Genomic DNA, 22,809 nt, shown 5'->3' with positions numbered 1-22,809 from the left:
CATCATTCTCGACTAACATGTTCACCAAGCAAACAGTTACAGTCTTGAAGTTTGAAGGAATCTACCTTATCGAGTGATCTTAGTTTATCTTAATATCTTTGTAAATTTTGTGTATGTCTACAATCCACAATCATCTGCCTTTTTGTATTTTTTGCAAACCATAGTCCTCTTGATATGTAGCCAAATAGTTACTTTTTGTAAAATTTGTCAATAGTAATTTACTTTATGGATTTGGTACACCCTCCAATTCTATTCATGAAATGAAGAGCTCTCACTGTAACATCTTATATAATATTTATTTTTTTGTTACCAATAAAAATACTTAGGACGAAATTTAAAAAAACAAAAAACAAACTTGTACTTAATAACGTGTTCGCATTCTAACTCAACACAATATACATTTACTTACTATTATAGGTAATCACACACTTAAACATTAAGGGATCATGTTAAATGTTATTTTTGTAACCTTTTATTCATGTTTAACTTCATAAATTAAATTGTTTATTCTTATAAATATTAAATATTATTAAAAATATAAAAATAGATTAAAGTATGTTTAAATTATATTAAAAATAAATATATTTTTATTTTGTTTATTGTAAAAATTTCTAAGAAAAAGATCATTTTATTAGACTATTATTATAATTAAGTTAATAGAGGTCTTTTTTGGAATTAGGCTTATAAAATTTTAATTTAATTATTTGATGGATGGTAGGGATATAATCTTCATATTAATATACACAAATGAAAGGATAAGATATACTTTCAAAGTAGTTATGTCATTTTTTCTCTTTTAAATAAATTGATTAATTAAAACAAAATCTCATTTGAATAAGTGTCTTATGAAGTGAGTTAAGGGTTTTTTTTTTGGAGTCGTAGTATTCATAAGCTATTGTATTGGCCCATAGTATTGTAACAAAGCATATTTATAGAAGAATCCCCATGATAAAGTGGAGTAAATTTCTATGATTAAAAATATTGTTCTATGTTTTTTTAATAAATATATGTTTAACTTATATACAAATTATTTTTATAAATAATAATAATATAAAATAGAATTATAATTTAAAAAAAATTATGTTTCTTTTAATTTTAACAACATGAGATGTATCATGAAGTAAGTATTTTGATGTTAGATGGATGTCATTTAATTTATATGATTGTTAAAAAGGAAACGGCCTAACAAATCTTATTTTACTTGATTTGCACAATGAAAACTCACTAGTGCTCAAGTTTAAATGACACCTAAATAATGAGTTCTTATTTTGACTTGTTTTAGACTAAGTATAATAAGTTTCGAATTTCTTTTCTTTTTTTGTAACTTGGCATTGGTGAGGCTACATCATGGTCATGTTCAACAAAAACACTTAAATGAATTGAATTGATGACTTAACATCTAGGAGACAGTGCACTCATCAGAGCCTATCCAAGACACAATGGACAAAATAATTTTGGAATTTCAAAGGTATTTTGTATATTGAGTCAAGAGGCTCTCTAACCCACTATGGAAGAGATGTTGTAATACCTGTAGATATTGGGCTCTAGGTTTTGCCAATGATATATATATATAAAACAAACCTAGATCCATTCAAAAAAATTTATAGTGAAAAGATATTTGATTACTCTCAACGCTTTAGATCTAGAGTTAAATGGATAGAGGTTGGTTATGTAAAAATTTAATGACATTTATTATTTTATGTTTTATGTAAATTCATGAGGATCACTTTTTTATGTTTTTATTATGTCAATAAACATGTTAGATCTTAAGCTTTTGTGATCCATAATGTAGTAAGCAAGTCTTTCGGATTAATCACATCAGTATTAGTTGGTCGAAGTTTCGAACCAGCTACTGTGGAATAGAGCTTTGAGAATTTTATCCATAATGTAGTAAGCATGTCTTTCAGATTAATCACATCAGTATTAGTTGGTCCACATTTCTAACCAGCTAATGTGGAATAGAGCTTTCAGAATTTTAATTTAATTATCAATAATTATTAAATAAATGGTAGGGATTTAACTTTCATAGAATATTCTAAAATATTTTGCACACAAATCAAAGACATTAATTCCCAAAGTAATTGCCTTTTTCCATTTTAATTAAATTCATTAATTTTAAAAAATATCATATAAACAAGTGTCATATGAAATGAGTTACAGTTTTTTGGGCATGTGGCAATGATATGACACATCATATCAACAAAGCTCATTTACAAATTAAGAATTTTCATGATAAAATATTTTGGTAACTTAAAAGATGTAATAAAATATATCTATATTTATTATGGATTAATATTTATTTATATAACTTACGCTAAAAAAATCGAAAAAATTAATAATAATATATATATGACTGACAATAATCTCCTAATCAAACAACAAAAACAAAACTAAAAAAAATGAAACTTCACCAAGTAAATCAAATATAATACCAGCAAGCATCCCATTCAATCCAAACTAGTATTACAATAATTAATAATAAGAAATAAACATTAATAAACTTGAATAAACATTACAGATCAAGCAGAATAGCATTGTCATCCATATCCAAAGGATTCACCTTGGACTTCTTAGTGACCATCAAGAAGCAAACCCTGGAAACTGAAGTTCACAAGGAGACGAGTAAAACGGGGTAAATATGGTAATTTTATAAGAGTATAATGCTATGGGTAATTTTATAAGTTTAAACATGGTGTCAGTTTAAACCTCCGCACCAGCGTTTATGACAATAATTGTAACTATTTTATCAGTCGACATTGACGTTTCAGAACTGTTCACCATCAAATATTTTATCAGTTGACAATGACGTTTCATAAGTGTTCACCATCAAATACACCCACAAAAAAAAAAAAAAAAACTTCCTATGCAAAAGGTCAAATTCCAAGCCTGAGGCTGAACACCTTGCATTCTCAACACACTACTCAGTAATCCTCTGGTCAAAAGTTTTACTCTGGACATTTAAGCATCAAGTTCTCTACCAGATCCATATCCAAAACAACAAATCATTTAATATAATTTTACAAAAAAAATTTAACGGTATAAGTAGTAGGTTAAAAAATATTTCAATATAATTTTACAAAAATTTTGGTGTATAAGTAAAAATTTTGAAGTGTGTAACTAGTAGGTTAAAAAATATTTCAATAATTTTTAAGTGTGTAAGTAGTAGGTTAAAGAGGCGTGCTATTTTTTTAATAGATTTATTGACTGATTTTGGTTTTTTAATAAATTTATGAGTTGATTTTGACTGAGTTTAATTAGTGATTAAAAAGATTTACTGACTGAATTTGGTTTTTTAATAAATTTATGGGTGGATTTTGCTTAAGTTTAATTAGTGATTAAAAAATTGTAATTTTAAATTGTTAATTTTTTAAAATTAAAATGTTAAATTTTTTTAAAATATTAAATATATTTTTCATTAAAATATTTAAATAAAAATAGTTGCATCAAATTAGAATATAAAAAATACACAAATAGTTAATATAACCGTGCTATGTGGATGAGTATATATTAGAGAACTAGATTGCAGTAAGATTTTTTTTTGACATTTTTTCCTAATGCTTTTAAATAGAATGTTAAGAATTTAAATGTTAAGAATTTAAATTTAAGTTGTTGTAGTTTAATTAATAAATAAAAAAAATTTATATTTTTTAGTTGATTTAGTTTAAATAAATTTTTAAGAATTATAAATTTAAATTGTTTTAGTCTAATTAATTGATGAAATGGTAATTTTTGAACATTTTTTCTAATTAATTTTATTTGAAATAAATTTTAAAAATTATAAATTTAAATTGTTTAATAAAATTATAATAAACTAAAAATTTTCAAAATATTAAATTTATTTATATATTCAAAAACACATTTTAAATAATAACAAATTACAATCTCATATAAAATAACTCATTAAAAAAACCTAACTCATATTATGAACCTCCAACTTCGCATCTCAACCAACCAACCTGCAGGTTCCTAGTTTCGATGAAAAGTGTAGACCACTAATAAACCTGATGCAGCGTTATGCCCATCTGAGGAGGAAGGAATTGGTCCCTGCCCAAATTGACCTCGTGGATACCTCTCTCCTTAGGCGGAGGTTAATTTGAAAGGATAAAATTATAATAATAAGTTTTATTTCAATTAAGCTTTATTTTTGGTCGGAAAATAATAAAAAATGTAAAAATTTGTAAAAATCTAGTTATAGTTTTTTTAAAGATTTTGGATGTGAAAAGTTTTTTTTTATGTTTAATATATTCCTATCATAAAAACACAATTTAAATACTTTTATTATGAGACTTTTTTGAAAAAAATAAAAAATTTTGGAGGCTAAAGGTTTTGGATAATATTAAATATATTTTCATGTTAAATTGATGTTTCTATAGACAACCCCTGATAATTAAGCTCATAGGTCTTTGTTATGCATCAACTTTTGCTCAATACTTTTCCCCTGATCAGTTCTATTAGGTGAGACACTTTGATTTAAAGTGTGATTGTTTTTTTAAATATGAGTTGAGTTGCCTTCTTAACATGGCAAGATATTTTATCGTTTTTTCCCATTCTTTTATATTTAGCCTCAATTTAATCGTTGTTGTCTTCTTCCCTGGCTTCACTTTTCCTTCCATCGTTTTTAATACGTACAAGACGGTGGCCCAGAGCATGAGGCTATTAAGGGTTTCAAGATCAATCTATCCCTACCCAATATCCGCGGTTCTTATTCCTCAGCTTGGGCTTCTTACAGGTAAATTATAAATTTCCATTTCAAGATGTGCGCAAAATCTTTTGTAATATTGTTTTTACAGTTATCAGATGGTTGAACTCGAAAGATTTTCGTGCCTAAGGTTGAAGGTTCGATTCTGTTAGTAACCTGTCTGCGTAGTTGAGGTTTCGGCTGTGCCATTTTCTATCTAGGGTTTCGAATTCTGTCCCCGATCAACATTTTATGTTGTGTCGGTTGGCATCTTTTGATATGGCGAAGAGTGAAATTGTTTTCATTTAGGAATAGATATCTGTATAAAGCATTGATTTTATTAATGACAATGGGCTTGGGCTGAATTCGCAGTCCAACATAAGGCTAACTTGCGATGAGCACCTGCAATACAAATAAATAACGTCCACAAATATTTGCCAGATAAACCCAAATGGCGCACATAAATGCAAATAAATTCCAGATGACACATGGATAGAAATGAATTACAATGGGCAGCAGATTCGTAACTATCGATATTAGGGAAGCTAATTGCTTCCAAAGAGAAAATGCTTCAGATGCAGAGGAAGTACCATAATTTAAACCCCAAATCTGATGACCTTTAGGCTATGCTACCTGTCTGAATACAAATGGCGTCTCCATGCGCCCTACAAAATGGCGGGACTACATGCCTTACCTGCTTATTCAATTTGCCCTTGAAGCTACTCCCGATCGCAAGGTGGTTACACCTGGATAAACTCTTTAGCTCCCTTGGCAGCTCACTTGGCAGTGTTTGTAATGATGCCTTTTTTTTTCTTAGCTATATTCTGATTCAATTGTATAGGAAGTGGCATGACCTCTGGGGATAGCCATTCGAGGCAGCGTTAGCTTTACGCAACTGCATGCTCGCTGACCCGGGTTTTCTATTTAAAGATCTTGCTGCACCCATTGGATCATTTTTTTTTTTGTATGTAGTCAATTTAAAACAAATTTTTTTATTGAAAACTGCATGTTGTTTTTTTTGACCCCACTGCATAATTTGCTATGGTGTTTCATTATACATGCAGATAATGATTGATTCTTGTTGTGTGACATTTAATTTAATCAAATATTATTAACACAATAACATGTGCTATGAACGAGTCTCCAACAAGATCAAAACCATTACTATAAACTTTTCCAAAATCTTCAAGAATTTATAATACTTCATTAACTGATCTGAATAGTGTCCGGTGTGTTGTTCCTCCTTTCAAGATTGCGTGTTCATGTTTAGATGGTCATCTTTAGGCATGGTCATCTTCAAGCGAGCGTGAGATCACAATCAAGAAGGCATCCATGGGGAAGAAGTACTTCTTTTATTCTTGCTACATGTAATGTTAGCAACGATTTGGTATTTTCTTATTTTTGTTTTTACCTTCCAGCCTCCTAATTTGGCATTGACCATGGTTTTTTAACGTCTCTGTAGACATGGTCTTCGGAATGGCTGTGGTCATTTAATTTCCAACTTCTAAGTTCTGCCTTTGACACTTAAGGTTTGTAATGTCATATTTAGCATGGTTTTGAATATTATATTTTGACTTTTTAATCGCAATATACAATTATAGTTTTCAATATAATATCATTCTATATATGTATATTATTCTTTATAAAATATAATAATAATATCATGGTTTCTAATAGAATTAACTTTTTAATAACAATATATCAACATGTTTTCTAATATTATGTTTTGACTTTCTAAATGCAATATACAATTATGGTTTTCAATGAAATATATTGGTAGGTGATAGTCATGGTGGTTATTGCCTTGGTTACTAGCAAACTTCATATATGCTTGGCCATTTATAGAGGCTTCTTGATTTTGGATAATTAACTTAACCTCTTGATTTTGGGTAATTAACTTACTCTAAAATGAAATAGGACATTCAATGTGTTCCTTGTAATATAGATATAAACAAAACATCTAAAGAAAAGTAATTGCACAATGATCCAGTCCAAGAAAACAAAATTTTCCACTTAAAAATTCAACAATTCTAACTTAATAATCCTATCGGCCTCTCCTTGTACTTTTGAGAAAATTGCTAGTAATTATTGATGCGTCGCTTTATTATAAAGGTTAACCTAATAATGAAACCTTTTACGTCACCCGGCACGAATCTCTCACATGAAAACAAAAAAACATTCGGAGATAAACAGTCTCAGCCAGCAGCTTTGTTGTTTTCACCTGCAAAACTAAAAGAAAACGCTGGCATTGTTGCTATTTCCACAATCACTGGGGAAAACTGTTACCATGGTGGTCCGGTTCCTTATTTTGGTTTCGTGCACATCGTGCACTGAATGTGCAGCCCTTGGGTTAAAATACACCACACAGAGGAGCACTTGATGAGAGTTCTGGGCCAAAGTGAGAATACCATACAAAGAAAACTGGTGAAAACACAAGGCGAGGAATTTTGCTGGGGCCATTTCAGCGTTATTTGTGTAGCATAGCAGCTTCAGAAAAATCAGATCTGCAAAGTAGCAATTTCTGCGAGAGATCTGACAAAAACTTCATTTTTCAGAATATGGGATTTTTACTATTAGTTTTTTGTTTCACAACCATTTTAAGAGGGGCAAAAAAGGTCCTCCACTCCTCATAGAATGGTAGATAGCTTCTACAGGAGTAAAAGTTGGGAGTGTTGATTATTCCCAGAATTCCCTCAAGCCACAGTTTCTTTGCTGCCATACCATTAGGCTACATGTGCTCTTTAACAATCCCATCAAGCCATACTTTGCTGCTCTACCATTGGGCTACACACCCTCTTTGATGAGCAAGTCCAACCATTGAGCTAAGCAGTTCAAGATTGATATTCCTAACAATCCCTTCGAGCCCCACTTTGCTGCTCTACCATTAGGCTACATGTGCTCTTTAACAATCCCTTCAAGCCATCCTTTTGCTGCTCTACCATTGGGCTACATGTGCCTCCACTCCTCTTCCACAGGAGTAGAAGTTGGGAGTGTAGATTATTCCCACAATTCCCTCAAGCCATACATTTTGCTGCTCTACCATTACACTGCATGCCCTCTTTCATGAGCAAGTCCAATATTTCTAACAATCCCTTCCAGCCCCACTTTGCTGCAGCTCTACCATTATTCTGCATGTGCTCTTTAACACTCCTTCAAGCTACACTTTGCTCTTTAACAATCCCTTCCAGCCATACTTTACTGCTTTACCATTGGGCTACATGTGCTCTCTTTGCTGCTCTATGGTGGAGCTACACAAGAGGGAGTCAAGGTTGGTATTCTTATTCTTAATCCCTTCAAGCCACATTTTGCTCCTCTGCCATTGAGGATCAGCACACAAGGAGTCCAACCACTGAGCTACATGCCCTTCTTGAAAAGCAAAACTGATATTCCTAACTCCTTACAACCCAAACTTGAATTCTCCTACCAAAACCAGTGGTCTACTAAATCCACTTTTTGTCAAACAACCACAATACCATTGAGCTACACGCCCTCTTTGAAGAGGAAATTTAAGCCATAGGTTGTTGCTCTACCATTATGCTAGATATGAGAGAATTCAACCTTTCTCTGTGAAGGAAAAAAAAATTAAGCCATATGTTGCTGCTCTACCATTGTGCTAAATATGAGAGAATTCAACCTTCTCTGTGAAGAAAAAGTTTAATATTGATAATCCAATCCCACCGTTTTGAAGCCACACTTTGCTGCTCTACCCAGAATTGATCTACTCAAGCCACTCTTTGCTGCTCTACCCAGAATTGATCTACTCACGCCACTCTTTGCCAATCAACTTTCAACACCACACCTTGCTCTAATATCAAGTTATAGTGTTGAAAAAATGGACAGGTTAGGGAATTGAACGCAGAGCCTACCCCTTTTCCCTCAGGCTGCTCTATCTATCACTGAGCTACATCCTCTCTTTGGGACATTAATTAAAATATTTTTTAGATTTTTTTTTATTTTTTATTTTGGTTTTTTTTCTTTCCGTTAATTTTCTTCTTAATCTTTTTTTATTATTTCTTTATTTATAATTTTTTTCTTTCTCTTACAGCAATTTATATTTTAATTATTATTATTATTATCCAATTTTAAGGTCACAGCTAAGCCAGACATCAAATCGGTGTATAAGATCCCTTGTTTGTGGGACAAGGGACCCACCTCCAGATTGCTAAGTCTACAAAAGCATACATACTCTACCTTCCTATGGTTTTGAACACATGCTCTTAACCATTAGGCCCACTCACGCTGTATATAATAATAATTTTAAGGTCAAGGCCAAGCCAAACACCAAATTGGTCAATGAGACCCTGCACTGCTAAATCTACGAAAGCATACAACATATATTTTATGAGGAAACACATGCTCTTAACCATTAGGCCCACTCAAACTGTATCTAATAATAATTTTAAGGTCACGGCCAAGCCAGACACCAAATTAGTCTATAAAACTCTGCACTACTAAATTTACGAAAACATGCATATCTTTTAAGAAAAAACTCATACTCTTAACTATTAAACCCACTCAAATTAATAATAAATTTTAATTTAAACTTATTACATCAATTAAAAATATTTATTATAAATAAAACTCCAAAAACTAATTCTTCAAATTCCAAAATTACAATACTGATAAATCACTTTTAGCTATACAAACACAAAGCTGAGAACAAAATAATGCTATTTTGTCTACTATCATATAAAGAAAACAGTAAGGCACACGTACTATTGTAACTTAGTGACTTTTTATTGCAATCACGAGCCTCTCACAACCTCGACTATTACCAGAGAAACACACATCACACAAAGATATATACTCAATTTGTATCTCACTCAAGACCCCACAAACGCTCTTTTGCATTTATCTCCATTTACACTGGCAGATTACCTTGGTTCCCAGCAAAAAGGAATGTCCCAAGTTCCAACCTTGGTCTGGATAAATTTATCTAGAAGATTGGTGACAGAAACCATAAGCACAAATTATGTCGATGGTTACATTTAAAAGTTGGCAAACCCAATTGCATTTAGTTTACACGCTTAATAACATCATTGTTCTCACCTCTATAAATAAATTTAAATTTTTAATATTAATTATATATTTTTTGTAATTATATAAAAAATTGAATAATAAATTTTTTATGACAAAATATTTAATATCAACAATACTAATTTATATTTATCTTATTAGTAAATTGGAAAGATTGATCATAAAATTATTCTATGTGATTAATTTAAATATAGTTTCAAACAATAGATATAGATCACAAAAATCTGAGATAATAAAAAGAAGGAAAAAATATATATATAGTTCATGATTTTTATGCTTCAACCTATATTTTCAACTGTAGATTTTAGATTATTTGTGGGATTGTAGTTGATTTGGTTATATTTTCCATTTTTTTAGGATTTTTTTACAAATATATTATCTCTGATCTCTATTTTTCTGATTTGAATATATTTTCCTTTATTATTATTATTATTATCCAACATTAAAGTCACAGCCAAACCAGATACCAAATTGGTATATAAGACCTTTTATTTGTGAAATAAAAGTCAAAATCCTCTTAAAAATATATATATTTAATATCTCTTATTTCTTTCCTAAATTCTTAAAAAAACATGAAATGTTTCCCACCTTAACTATTTTAATAGGTTACTGTGTTCTGTTTGAGAATTTATTTCCATATTTGTAATGACTATACACCTCTTTGAAATAATTTCCATGTGTGGATATGGCAAAATTCCTGCTAAGCATGCAGGGACAATAAATACATACTTGGAACTGGAATATTCAAAGAGTTTTCCTGACTCGGAAAACACAATCACTGCAACATCTGCGTCGCACAGTAGTGCTAACTCTCCCGCCTTCTTGAACAAACCACGACGTCTCTTTGTAAATGTCATCTGCCTACTCGCTGCTTCCCCTATTCTCTTTATCTCTCGCTTTCCTCGACCCATATCGACGTCTGCCCACATAAATCCACACAATAAACCAAATAAATTCGAACAGTCCCTCAAAAAAAAATCAAAATTAAATGTTATAACATTTAAATATGAGCATCTCGAATTTATTTTACATTATAAAATTGAAAAACAATATACGGATATTAATTTAACGAGTAGTTTTTAACATGATTTTTTGAAAAAAATTGGTGGATTTTTCAATTTAATTTCTCTAAAATCAGGCAAGAATTTATTGAAATCGCAAGTTTGATAGGTAACCCCTACACAATAGAAGTGCTCTAGGGGTTTTTTAGGTGTTGAATCCATATATATAATTAAAAAATTAGTTTAAATAACACAAATCAAGATTTCACCATAATTTTTTTCTGAATTTAACATAAGAAACTCCAAAAAATCATACTAAAAACAACTCAATACATAAATAACTAAAAATAAATTTATTATTTTTTATTATCTTTAAAATAAAATAACATAATATTCAATAAATAAGATGAGAAGAGAGTAAATTTATTATTTTCTACTTACTAAAATATATTTGGAAAAAAATTGTTAAACGCCAATATCAGCATATTTAGACAGATACTAATTTCAAAAATTAGGAAATCATTTAATTTTTATTAAAATGTAAACTTATGAGAACACATCATGTGAACGCTAGATAAATTAGATAAATTATTTAAAGGGTAGTTTAACTAAGTTCTAAATTTGTTCTGAAAAATAAAACTAAATAGAAATTTTGAGATATATTAATTATAATTGTCTAGTTTCAAAATTTTGAATGACTTAAAAATTTTAAATACTACTAAATCTATTTCTATTCTCAAAACAAGATTCAAGTACTCTTACTCTTATATTAAATATGATATGATATATTAACATAAAAACAAATTTAAAACTTCAATAGAGAACACCATTATTTAATGAAGGATCAAACTATCCATAGTTTCATCCCAACATACAAAGGGAGATAAGCCCAACTCAAAGTAACAAGAAGATATAGTTTAAGCACGATATATGGGAGGATATAAGACCAATTCAAAGTAAGAAGATATTTGAAAATTGGAAACTTTACCTGAGATACTGGAAGTTAAAGCTATATAAATTGGCAATTATTTTGCGAGGGGTGTTTTTATGTGGGGTATTTAAATATTAATTGTAAATAAATATTATATATATATATATATATATTAATTAATTAAAAATATAATATATATATATATATATATATTATTAATAAATATATTTTACTATTATAAATGCATGTTTAATATATAACCAATAAATAATATTGAGTTTATATATATATAATAAAATATTTTATATATAAAGAAAGTAATGAAAAGTGTAATTTTTTTATGAGCAAAATATGAAAAATATAGTGTATTACTATATGTGTGGGGTTTTAGGAATGGAGAATGTTCTAAAATTGCTTATGTTTGATTAAGAGTCAGCCATATTTGGAGGCCAAAAAAAAAAAAGTTTAAGTACCAAGAGGATATTTGGCAGTGGTAAAAGTCTATCTCTTCTGGTCACCAAAAGGTAATTCCAAAGAACATAGTTTCCTTAAATAACCATAAGGAGACAAATGCATTAGACATTTTGCAAATAATGACTATCCATACTGTGAATTTGACAACTGAGAATTATGATTCCCACTATTTTAAATACAAAAATTTACAAATCATTCCTCCCTATCATCATGGATTAACATGAATTTATAGCGGTGAATATTTTTTAAATCCAACCATCTAAATACACATCGAACATAAATTTGCATACAGAATTTGAGTTGATCTCCGTAATCAATCATATAGATTTGGGTTAAGAATATTAAAACTCAGATCTGAAATACAAGATTGAGCTGAGAATATTAAAACTCAGATCTGATATACAGCAAAAGATTGCTGCCTTTGATAGTAGATATCTCCAAAATATCAGACCATTAAGGTTACTTGAATCTGATCATTGTCTATCAGATCTGAGTTTTAACCCCAAGTGTATATGCACCTGAATATTGCATCGATTGACTATAGATATCCTAACTCTCAGCAACTTAAGATGTATATCCAGCAAGGTAACATGGGTATGGGCTATTATCCATATTTGAAGGAACACAGACCCAAATTCTAATATAATATGCACCTGAACGTTGCAGAGAATGCTGATGGATATCTCAGCTCCCAGCAACGTAGAAGCACATATCCAGCAAAGGTTTATATCGCTTTTGGGTATCCATTATTTCAATATCAAGATATAATCTCGTAATACCATTATCTTTATGTTCATGGCAGCCACAAAAATACACAAAAATAAAAATATAATGTTTTTAATTTACATTACATAATCTTAATAATATAGCTATCATGGTTAGATCTCTGATGTTGTGACTATGCTCTCCTTACATGCTTTTTCCTATATAATAGTTCTATATATAGGGATGTGAAACAACAATATGCCTTTATTTTGAAGTGTTTGAGGTAGCTTCAACCCTATCAGATAATTTCAAATACTATCACATAAAACTTACTTCTACCAGATAACTTCTACTACCATACCGTAGACATTGATTGATTGTGAAGCCCCATCACTAAAATATGCCTTTATTTTGAAGTGTTTGAGGTAGCTTCAACCACTATCAGATAATTTCAAATACTATCACATAAAACTTACTGCTACCAGATAACTTCTACTACCATACCGTAGACATTGATTGATTGTGAAGCCCCATCACTAAAATGTGTTATAGACATTGATTGATTGTGGAGCCCCATCACTAAAATGTGTTATATGGTTGTTCGTGTGAAATCACAATATACTTATCTTGTGATCTACTATTATAATACTACCATACCATACCATAGACTTTAATTGATTGTGGAGCCCCGTCACTAAAATGTGTTATATGGTTGCTGGTGTGAAATCACAATACACTTATCTTGTGATCTACTACTATAATATGATATAAAACCCACCACTACCAGATAACTTTCTACTTCTATACTTATCTTGTGATCTACTACTATAATATGATATAAAGCCTACCACTACCAGATAACTTCTACTTCTAGACCATAAAATTTGATTGATTGTGGAGCCCCCCTCTCTAAAATGTGTGATATGGTTGCTGGTGTGAAATAACAATATACCTAATTTGGTGATGTACTCTTTTTTCTTTTTTTTCTTCCTCTTTTTTTTTAATTTAGGATAATCGGTAAAGGGTGAGAGTTATCTTGAACAGACCCAGAATCAGATTTAACTGGCTGCCACTATAAACTAGGCTAGGTGCAACAGCCTGCAAACTGCACAATAGCAATTAACTTATGCCTCAATAAGAGCCGAAACGTCGGCTATGGAGTCACCTACTCTTCTAATCAAAACACAACAGATCATATATAAGTGATCTACTATTATAACATGATATAATATTTGATTGGTTGTGGAACCCTCCTCTACAGAATGTGTTATGTGGGCGATCCTATGGATTTGGACCCATTTCCATATTCAGCGAACTTATAAACCAACTGAATTCAAAGCACGAGTAGATCTGAGTTTTGATGGATCACCCATCCTCACCCTGGCTTTAGAATACACCTGCTACTTCTCTTGGCAGCAGTCTTAAGCCCTCCTCCTCTGTTCCACGCTGTAAGTAACTCACAAGCCACTAGTATCACCAGTAATTCCCTTGAAGTGCTTTCTGCACGAAACCAAAGACGACAATATATATTTGTAACCTCATTTGTTAAAAACATAGTTGCTCTGATTTAACATTAAAAAAATATCAAAGAAAATAATAATCAAATTTTCATCATGTGATTAATCCAAAAAAACATGCTCATTTCAGAACAATAACCCTCACAAATAAGCATTTATACAGGAAATTCGGCCAGCTTTCCTCTTACCACTTATTTCCAGAGTGCCTGAATAGATACCCAGTATCTAGGGAGTGTATGAAGACCATAAGACTGCCTCCTATAAGTGGAAAACTTGAAAGCTACAGATTGTGGAAGAGGCGTAATTTGGAGGCACAGAGGACTGAATGGGCGTAGTTTGTGTGGTGTTTTTCCGAGCAACAACGTACGTACTTGTAATCTTTGTGTTTGCCTACTACGGAGCACAAAGCGATCAGAGTGCATCTATCAGAGGAGAGGAAAGGGAACAGACCAAAGGTCGAAACCAGTAAAAAGCAATGGTTGCCTAAGCAATATAAAAAAAAACATTTACAGAGCGATCTTAACGCAAATATCAGAGGAAAGGGAGCCGACTAAGGTCGAACTTAGAATAGTTTACTGCAAAATATACACACGACATTTTTTGTTCTGTTCCTGTACGCTCGTGTTGTAATGCACTGTAAGAAAAACCAGGCCTGTGCTGTCAGAGAACAGTACGATAAAGTTTTATGTGTGCTGCTTTTGCCAACAAAAAACATTTTTTAATTGCCTGTTTTAGCAGGGACGATATTAGGCCCAAGGACCAAGGAGCCCTGCACTTTGGGTTTAGCTTAGGTTTGTTATGCTATTTTTATGAGGTGTGACCGTTTTTCCTTCTTTCTGTCTTCCTTTTCATTTTATTTTATTTTCCTTGGTATATATATAAGTTTTTTTTGGTAATTGTATAAAAGTAATTGAGTTAGGTTGGTGTGAATATAAATTTACATGTAAGATAAAAAAAAATATATATATTTAATAATTTTATGTTGTTATTAAAATTAGATTAAGTTAATTGGAGTTATTTTGGGTGGTTGAGTAGAATGGTTGTTATATTTTTATTTAGATTCAATTTTTAAAGAGTGATATGATGATGTAAATATTATTATAATGAAATTAGGTAAAGTCAAGTGGTTGAGTAGAATGGTTGTTATATCCTCACATAGGTTCAATTCTTTATAAGTGACATGATGATGTAAATATCATTATGAGAATTTATGATTTTTTTCCAATGGAACGATGGCGAGCACCGCAAGCAAAAGAAGGTTTTTCATTGCAGGATTTTTCAAATCCATCGCTTCGAGCTTGGAGAAATCGTTGATGGCAAGGGGGATGGCTATCGCCCCTCCTTTGTTCTTTGTGTATGGACTAGAAAAGGTGGACTACGAGGAGTTCGACGGTATAGGCGGAGGAGCTTACCTAGACGCGGCCAAAGGATTTTTTGCTTCTAATTTCGTTGGGTTGCCTTTTGTTGGTTTTTGTTGAAGCCTTGTGCTTGTGGAGGCTCGCAGATTATGTTTTTTCTTCTCATCTGATTTGGTTTTTAAAGGGGCTTATGAGCATGTGAGCTCACCTGGCCAAGACAAACGCGTGTAGGATGCTTTCCTACAAAGTGTTTGTCAAAATTATTGAATGGGATTTTCAATGCGAGCTTTGGAAAGCCTACAGAGTTTTCAACGCATTACCCCTGTAAGGGAAGTCTCTCAAACCAGTCATAGGTGTCTCATGGTGTCGACCTTATGTTCATGGGAAGGATTTCGACAAAGTGACAGCCAAAAATTCAAAACGAGGAGTGAATTTGGGGTTTGGTCATGTCTGCAAATTGTTTAACGGATTCCTCCAGCCGACAAGCCTACCCAAGGGCATTGTGGACAAGGATCTTCAAAAGTTCTCCATTTTTGTAAGGTCCCTCTCCAAATATTCTCTGTGTTTCAAGGTAAATGAGGAGGACCTAGTAGTTTCAGTGATTGTTTGCATTCATCCGTGTGCAGGTATGCCTGTGGGAGAGTTTGGGCTCCTCTATGAAGGGAGATTGTTGAAGATGGAAATTAATGTCAAAGCTTCTAACATTAAAAAGCGTGCTTCTATCTCCTTTGTTGCAGATCTACAAGGAGGTGTCAGGGGCGGCGGGGATTCTTCTTTTGCAAGGCCCATGTCTTTCAAAGAAGCCCTAAGGTCGTGTTAGAAAATCAGAAAGGTGGAAATATTTTCTTGTACTTGATAATTACTTGTGATGTTCTTGATTTCTTATTATGTTTCTTTGTATCTTCTTTATTTTAGTTCATCAAGAAATTACTAAAGCAATAGCACATAAATTAATGGACACCAGATATAGGCTCACAGTCAAGGCAAAACCCCTCTCTAGGGGAAAACCCAATCAATAATTCTTCCTTCAATAGTTTTTCTGAGATATTCCAAGACTCTAGACCTTGACACAAACTTTCCTCCACACCAAGTCAGCCTTCTTCTTCTCTTGTAAGTGATCCTACTTGACCTGGTAGCAACAGCAGCAGTAGTGGCATTTTCTTCGACCCAACAACTTTGACCTAGCTTTGGAGACTTCGATCTTCACTCAGAAACTTTGATCTTAGCCCAATATAGCTTCTTAAGGTGGCATCTTCCAACACCAGCAACTTCGACCTATAGTAGCAGCGACAACATGTATCAACAGGCTACGGCAACAACTAGAGAACTTCGATCTTCCAAACCAGGGCACGAGAGAGAGAGATAGATGCACCAAAATTTCAATTTTTCTTCCTTTCTTCTCTTAAACCAACTCGCACTCCTTTCTCCTTCTTTCCTCCACTTCGTACTTTTTCCCAGCTTCAAGAGATATCGAACTAGCTTGTTGTGAGTGTGTTTCAAATGGAATTTGATTGCTTCATTTATAGTCCTTTCGTGAGGTCGAATAGCCCTCTTTGAGGCCGACTTGATAATCTTAAGGTTGACTTGGTGTGGAGGCAACATAATTCATATTTGACTCAACACTTAACCTTTTTACATTATTCAAAAGCCCAAGAAGGGTCTCTTTAAAAGTACAATGACTCTATTAACTCAGAATAAATCCTAGAAGTCATCAATGGGGACTTTGACCTAAAACATGATGACCTAAGCATGAAACCTATGCTTTAATAAGTCATATTAATAATAATTATTATTATTTTCTTTATTCTTTTGACAAGTACATCACATGATGACTCAAATACATTTAATGAAGACCGAACCTAGTTACATTTTCCAAGACTCCCTCTTAACTAGGGAGGTATTCATTATATACAAGTACAAGGAAGATCTCAACTATATGAACCATGAAGAACTTTAGGCACCGCAATGCCATGGACTAGATTCCTGAGGAAGGAAATCTATCTAGGTGAGACTAAGATGGACTCAATCTTTCAACCTCTCAAGGTACCATCAAGCTTACTTGCTAACCATCAACCCAGGGATCCAAGCGTGTATCCAAAAATCAAAGCTCTAAAATCAACACCACCTTTCCAACTTCGGGACCTAGACATCAATACAAAGTATCGACCATATGTCCTCCTAGGCAATGTTTCACTCACAAAGCCTCAACACTCCTTGATCCAGCAGATCAAAGACAACAAATCTCTCCCAATCAAATTGATTGACAACCAACATGTTATCAAAACCTTCGAGAGATTCACCTATACAAACACAACCCTAATAAATAATATACTTTCACATATTCATAAATAAACACAAACCTTCGGGGTTTTCCTGATGTTGTTTTTCAAACACAATAGGCCCATCAACCGAATCTTTGATACTTTTCTTTTCATACAACAACATATCCTTCAAACTTCATTCTCCAATCAAAACTATGATCTCCCTCTCAACCAGGGAGATTTTCTCTATCCAAGCTCCCTCTTAATCTCAGGGAGATCTCTTCTTCTTTTCGACATCGGAGAATCTTTAGTGGCTTCCATCCATCTCATCAGAGTTATCATTATTATCATCATTCACATCAACTTTACTTGTGATCGTCTTCACCATCTTGAAGATTATGTACCTGCACAACTTAGATAGCAAGTACAACCAAATCTATAGAAGCATGAAGTTAGTCATATCAAAATCACGGAAGCATTTCAACTTTATATATATCAAATAAACAAGAGATACATACTCTTCAACATTTTGCTAGGGACTTTGTCATAAACCCTAGACTACTTCATCAAGACTTATTTCATAACACCTTTCATTACATCTAGGGTTTCAATGTTTCTACCAATGGTATGACATACCCTACTACAACATATTGCAAACCCTAGAAACAATTCAAACAAATATAGATCTACAAAGTATTTAACAACTTTCAGAATTCATATGTTAGACTTCCTACTAGGATTTCATACAAACCCTAGATTTCATATATAAGCTTTTAACAACCAAGAACCAATTACAGCTTCAATCAACAACATGACTAGCATCCACTAGGGTTAGCTACAAACCCTAGATTTTCTCATTTCAGCATCATCCTAGAATATCAAACTCAGACAAGGACTTATATTAAACCCTAAGACTTATGACCATTAATAATTAGGTCAACACATATATCTAGGAATTCATCATCATGCATAAGCATATCATATGTTAGGCAACATATTAGACATATATCAACCTAGACCAACCTAGGGTTTCATTCCTACGACTTTAAATACCTAACAAGGCATTTTCTTATAGGCCCAACCAAACCCTAAATATTTAGGTTTTCATAACATAGGAAAGCAAATCCTCCTATATCAAAACTTCAAAGGTTCGTGATTTCAGAAAACATCATTACAACCCTAACAAGTTAGATTTTCATGATCATACCAAAATCCCAAAAATGACATCACCAACAAAAACTTCAAATAGCATTTCCCAATAATCCTAAGCAATTTTAGGGTTTCAAACAAACATTAGCATACCATTAGCTTAGGGTTTCTAGAGAACTTGTTTAGAGTTCTATAAGATCAATTAAGAATATGAGGAGGGGGTAGATTTATCAAGTGATGAATCACCCAAAACAAGAATCATTAAGATTCAATAGAGCTAAACATAATGATGTTAGTAATAGATTGTCAAATGAATGAACATTTATTATAAAGAAATCAATGTTTTGTAGTTTTGAGGCATACCTTTGTTTCTTGACAAAGCTTGTTGTCGGAGGTTCTCTTTCATACTCCTTGAGGATATAGCAAATCTTTCCCTAATCAAGACAATAGAGGGAGAATGGTGATTAGTATTTATATAATCAAAACTTAAATGAGCACATGAAACCAAAAATTGAAAGGGAATGAGATACTTATCTTTGGGAGATGTTGAGGGCTCCCTCCAAAGCTTGAGGGATACCTATAAACTTATAAAAAGAAAAGAAAATGTCTTTTCCAAAAATATGTTAAAACCTATAAATTCTAAACATCAAAAATACAAAATAGAATATCTAAGACTAGAAGCAAAGGACTTAGTAGGGTAAGTCCCTTATGTCAGACTCTTCGGGTTTGCCTTTCTTTAGGTCTTCTTCTTCAGTAACATTGGCTTGATCTCTTTCTCTCTTCTTGTTTCTTGGATTGCCGAGGTAGTCACTCCTGTAGTGACCCTTTCTTATGACATTGATAGCATTCTACATTGGACATGACAACCTTCCTCTTTGGCCCTTTCTTGAAGTTTCCTCTGTGTTGAGAAGCATACGCATTTGACACTCCTTCATGGTTGGCAACTAATGAAATTATTAATTCCTCTTAACTGCAAGTGGTCCATAGTCCTTCAAAAGTGGGAGCTCCCTTCCAACTATTGAGTCCTGCAACAATTGCACGCCAAGTAGGTGGCAATCCTAGCATAACAATGATCACAAGTTCTTTGTCTAGAAAAATTTCTTCTATGGCCAAAAGATCATCTCTGATTCTTGCTATCTTCACAAACAAGGAGGACATTGTATCTTGCTTAGTCATCTTTGTAGTCCTTAGCTCATTCTTCAGGCTTGCTACTTGACCAATGTTCTTAATAGTGAATAAATTTGACAAGGCCTCATAAATTTCTTGAGCATGGCCAATGTTGGTTATGAATGGGACAAGATTGTCCTTTATTCCTTCTACCATTAGGTTCATGGCCACTAATTCCAAATCTTTGAACTTCACTTTATCAGCATCACTGGAGTCTTTTGTAGGATTCTTTAGTTTTACTTTCACCAAGTCTAATACCTTGTTCTTTTCAAGGATGAGGTCAATCTTCTTCTTCTAAGACTTGTAGTTTGAGGTTCCTTCAAGTTTGTTCCCTCCCTTGATTATGTCAGATATCTTCCTTGAATATAGTAGACTTCTTCCTTGAAATAATCATTTTGAATGGTTCCTTGATCAAGTGCTTGAGACTGCCTTTAGCTTCTTTCTTCACCAAATCTCTGATACCATGTTAGAAAATTAGAAAGGCAGAAAGATTTTCTTATACTTGATAATTACTTGTGATGTTCTTGATTTCTTATTATGTTTCTTTATATCTTCTTTCTTTTAGTTCATCAAGTAATTACCAAAGCAATATCACATAAATCAATGGACACCAGATATAGGATCACAACCAGGGAAAAAACCCTCTCTAGGGGAAAACCCAGTCAGTAATTCTTCCTTCAATAGTTTTTCTAAGATATTCCAAGACTCTAGACCTTGACACAAACTTTCCTCCACACCAAGTCAGCCTTCTTCTTCTCTTGCAAATGATCCTACTTGACCTGACAGCAGCAGTAGCAGTAGCAACACTTTCTTCGACCCAACAACTTCAACCTAGCTTTGGAGACTTTGATCTTCACTGAAAGACTTCAATATTCACTCAGAAACTTCATTCTTGGCCCAATAGAGCTTCTTGAGGTAGGAACTTCCAACACCAGTAACTTCGACCTGTAGCAGCAGCAATAGGCTATGACATCAACTAGAGAAATTCGATCTTCCAAACTAGGGCACGAGAGAGAGAGACAGATGCACCAAAATTTTGATTTTTCTTCCTTCCTTCTCTTAGACCAAACTCGCACTCCTTTCTCCTTCTTTCCTCCACTTTGCACTTTTTCCCAGCTTCAAGAGATATCAAACTAGCTTGTTGTGATTGTGCTTCATATGGAATTTGAACTGTTTCATTTATAGTCCTTTGGTGAGGTCGAATAGCCTCTTTGAGGCCGACTTGACTATCCTACGGCCGAATTGGTGTGGAGGCAACATAATTCATATTTGACTCAATACTTAACCTTTTTACATGATTCAAAGGCCCAAGAATGGTCACTTTCAAAGTACAATGACTCTATTAACTCAAAATAAATCCTAGAAGTCCTCAATGGGGACTTTGACCTAAAACATGATGACCCAAGCATGAAACCCATGCTTTAATACGTCATAATAATAATAATAATAATTATTTTCTTTATTCTCTTGACAAGTACATTACATGATGACTCAATTACATTTAATGAAGATCGAACCTAGTTACCTTTTCCAACAGGTTAGGCCCTAGTCCTCAGACTCCTAAGGAGCTCTCAGGTCAAGCTTTTCTGGTGGAACATTCCTCAGATTTCCCAACGCTAGAGCTGAATGAAAACATTAACAAGGTAAAGAACAATAGATTTAGAAATTTGGGCGATTATATGTCATTTTAATGGTTTCTAGCCTTCGACATCTGCCCTCTGGGAATGGGTTTAGCAAAACTGGTCCCAGAACCTAGATCTGTTTTTTGCTCAAAGGGATTCTTCGTAGTTTTCTTTAAAGATCTGGAAAATTGGAAGAAGGTTTTCGATCAAGGACCTTGGTTTTGGGGTCGGGTTGGTCTTTCGATTCAGCGATGGTTCCCAAAGTTTAATCCTCACTATGAAGTCCATGCATGTTATGATTTGGGTTAGGCTCCCAAACTTGCCTCTTCAATGTATCTAACCAAAGATCCTAAAGGATATTGGCGACTCTATAGGCAGATTTATAAAATTAGACAGTGAAAGATGTCAAAAGATTTTATAAGTTATGTCGACATATGTGTAGAAGTGGACCTCGGTGAAGGTTTACCAGATAAAATGGTCCTAAAGCATGAGGTAAAAGAGGATATCCAGTCATTGGACTACGAAAACACTGCCTTCAGATGCAGAATTTTCCAGCAGCCTCGACATCTCCAAAATGTGTGTCCCTCTTTAAAAGGGGCTTTCTGCAACTAGGAACCGAAGAGAAGTTACTGTGGTTGGAGAGATCTGAAGGTAGCAGCAAAGTCCAAGAATCCTGCAGGTAAAAAGAAGAACAACTCTAAGAATAAGATGTCATTTCCCAACACCTCATCCTCTCAAGATATTAGGCAACCCCCAACTGCATCGACACAACCCCCAACATAGGAAAATATTTCGGCAAAGGACAACGAGAGAACTTCAGCCATAACTGTGCTTGCAATTTGTGGGCAAAAATGCAAACATGAGTCAGATATTTATGATAGCGGGAAAGTCCTGTCGAACTTGGTCGAA

The 22,809-nt window shown here is 33.0% G+C and overlaps 2 long non-coding RNA genes across 2 annotated transcripts; one reads left to right on the top strand and one right to left on the bottom strand.

The window, feature by feature from the left end:
* Window positions 1-4,540: 4,540 nt before the first annotated feature.
* LOC149139976 (uncharacterized) lies at window positions 4,541-5,124 on the top strand. The gene is made up of 2 exons (XR_016264748.1): window positions 4,541-4,729; window positions 4,830-5,124. It is a non-coding gene; the product is annotated as an uncharacterized LOC149139976 (long non-coding RNA).
* A 5,062-nt stretch (window positions 5,125-10,186) lies between these two features.
* On the bottom strand, window positions 10,187-14,959 carry LOC149139975 (uncharacterized). Its single transcript, XR_016264489.1, has 3 exons — window positions 14,532-14,959; window positions 14,206-14,326; window positions 10,187-10,634 (listed from the first exon to the last, which is right to left on the bottom strand). It is a non-coding gene; the product is annotated as an uncharacterized LOC149139975 (long non-coding RNA).
* Window positions 14,960-22,809: the final 7,850 nt, after the last annotated feature.

This window comes from Pinus tabuliformis, chromosome X (assembly GCF_031772625.1).
Source record: "Pinus tabuliformis cultivar Carrire ecotype Pingquan chromosome X, CPIR1, whole genome shotgun sequence".
Lineage (NCBI taxonomy): Eukaryota > Viridiplantae > Streptophyta > Pinopsida > Pinales > Pinaceae > Pinus > Pinus tabuliformis.
Note: the sequence above shows the minus strand (reverse complement) of the source record. Positions and strands in the feature narration are given on the sequence as shown.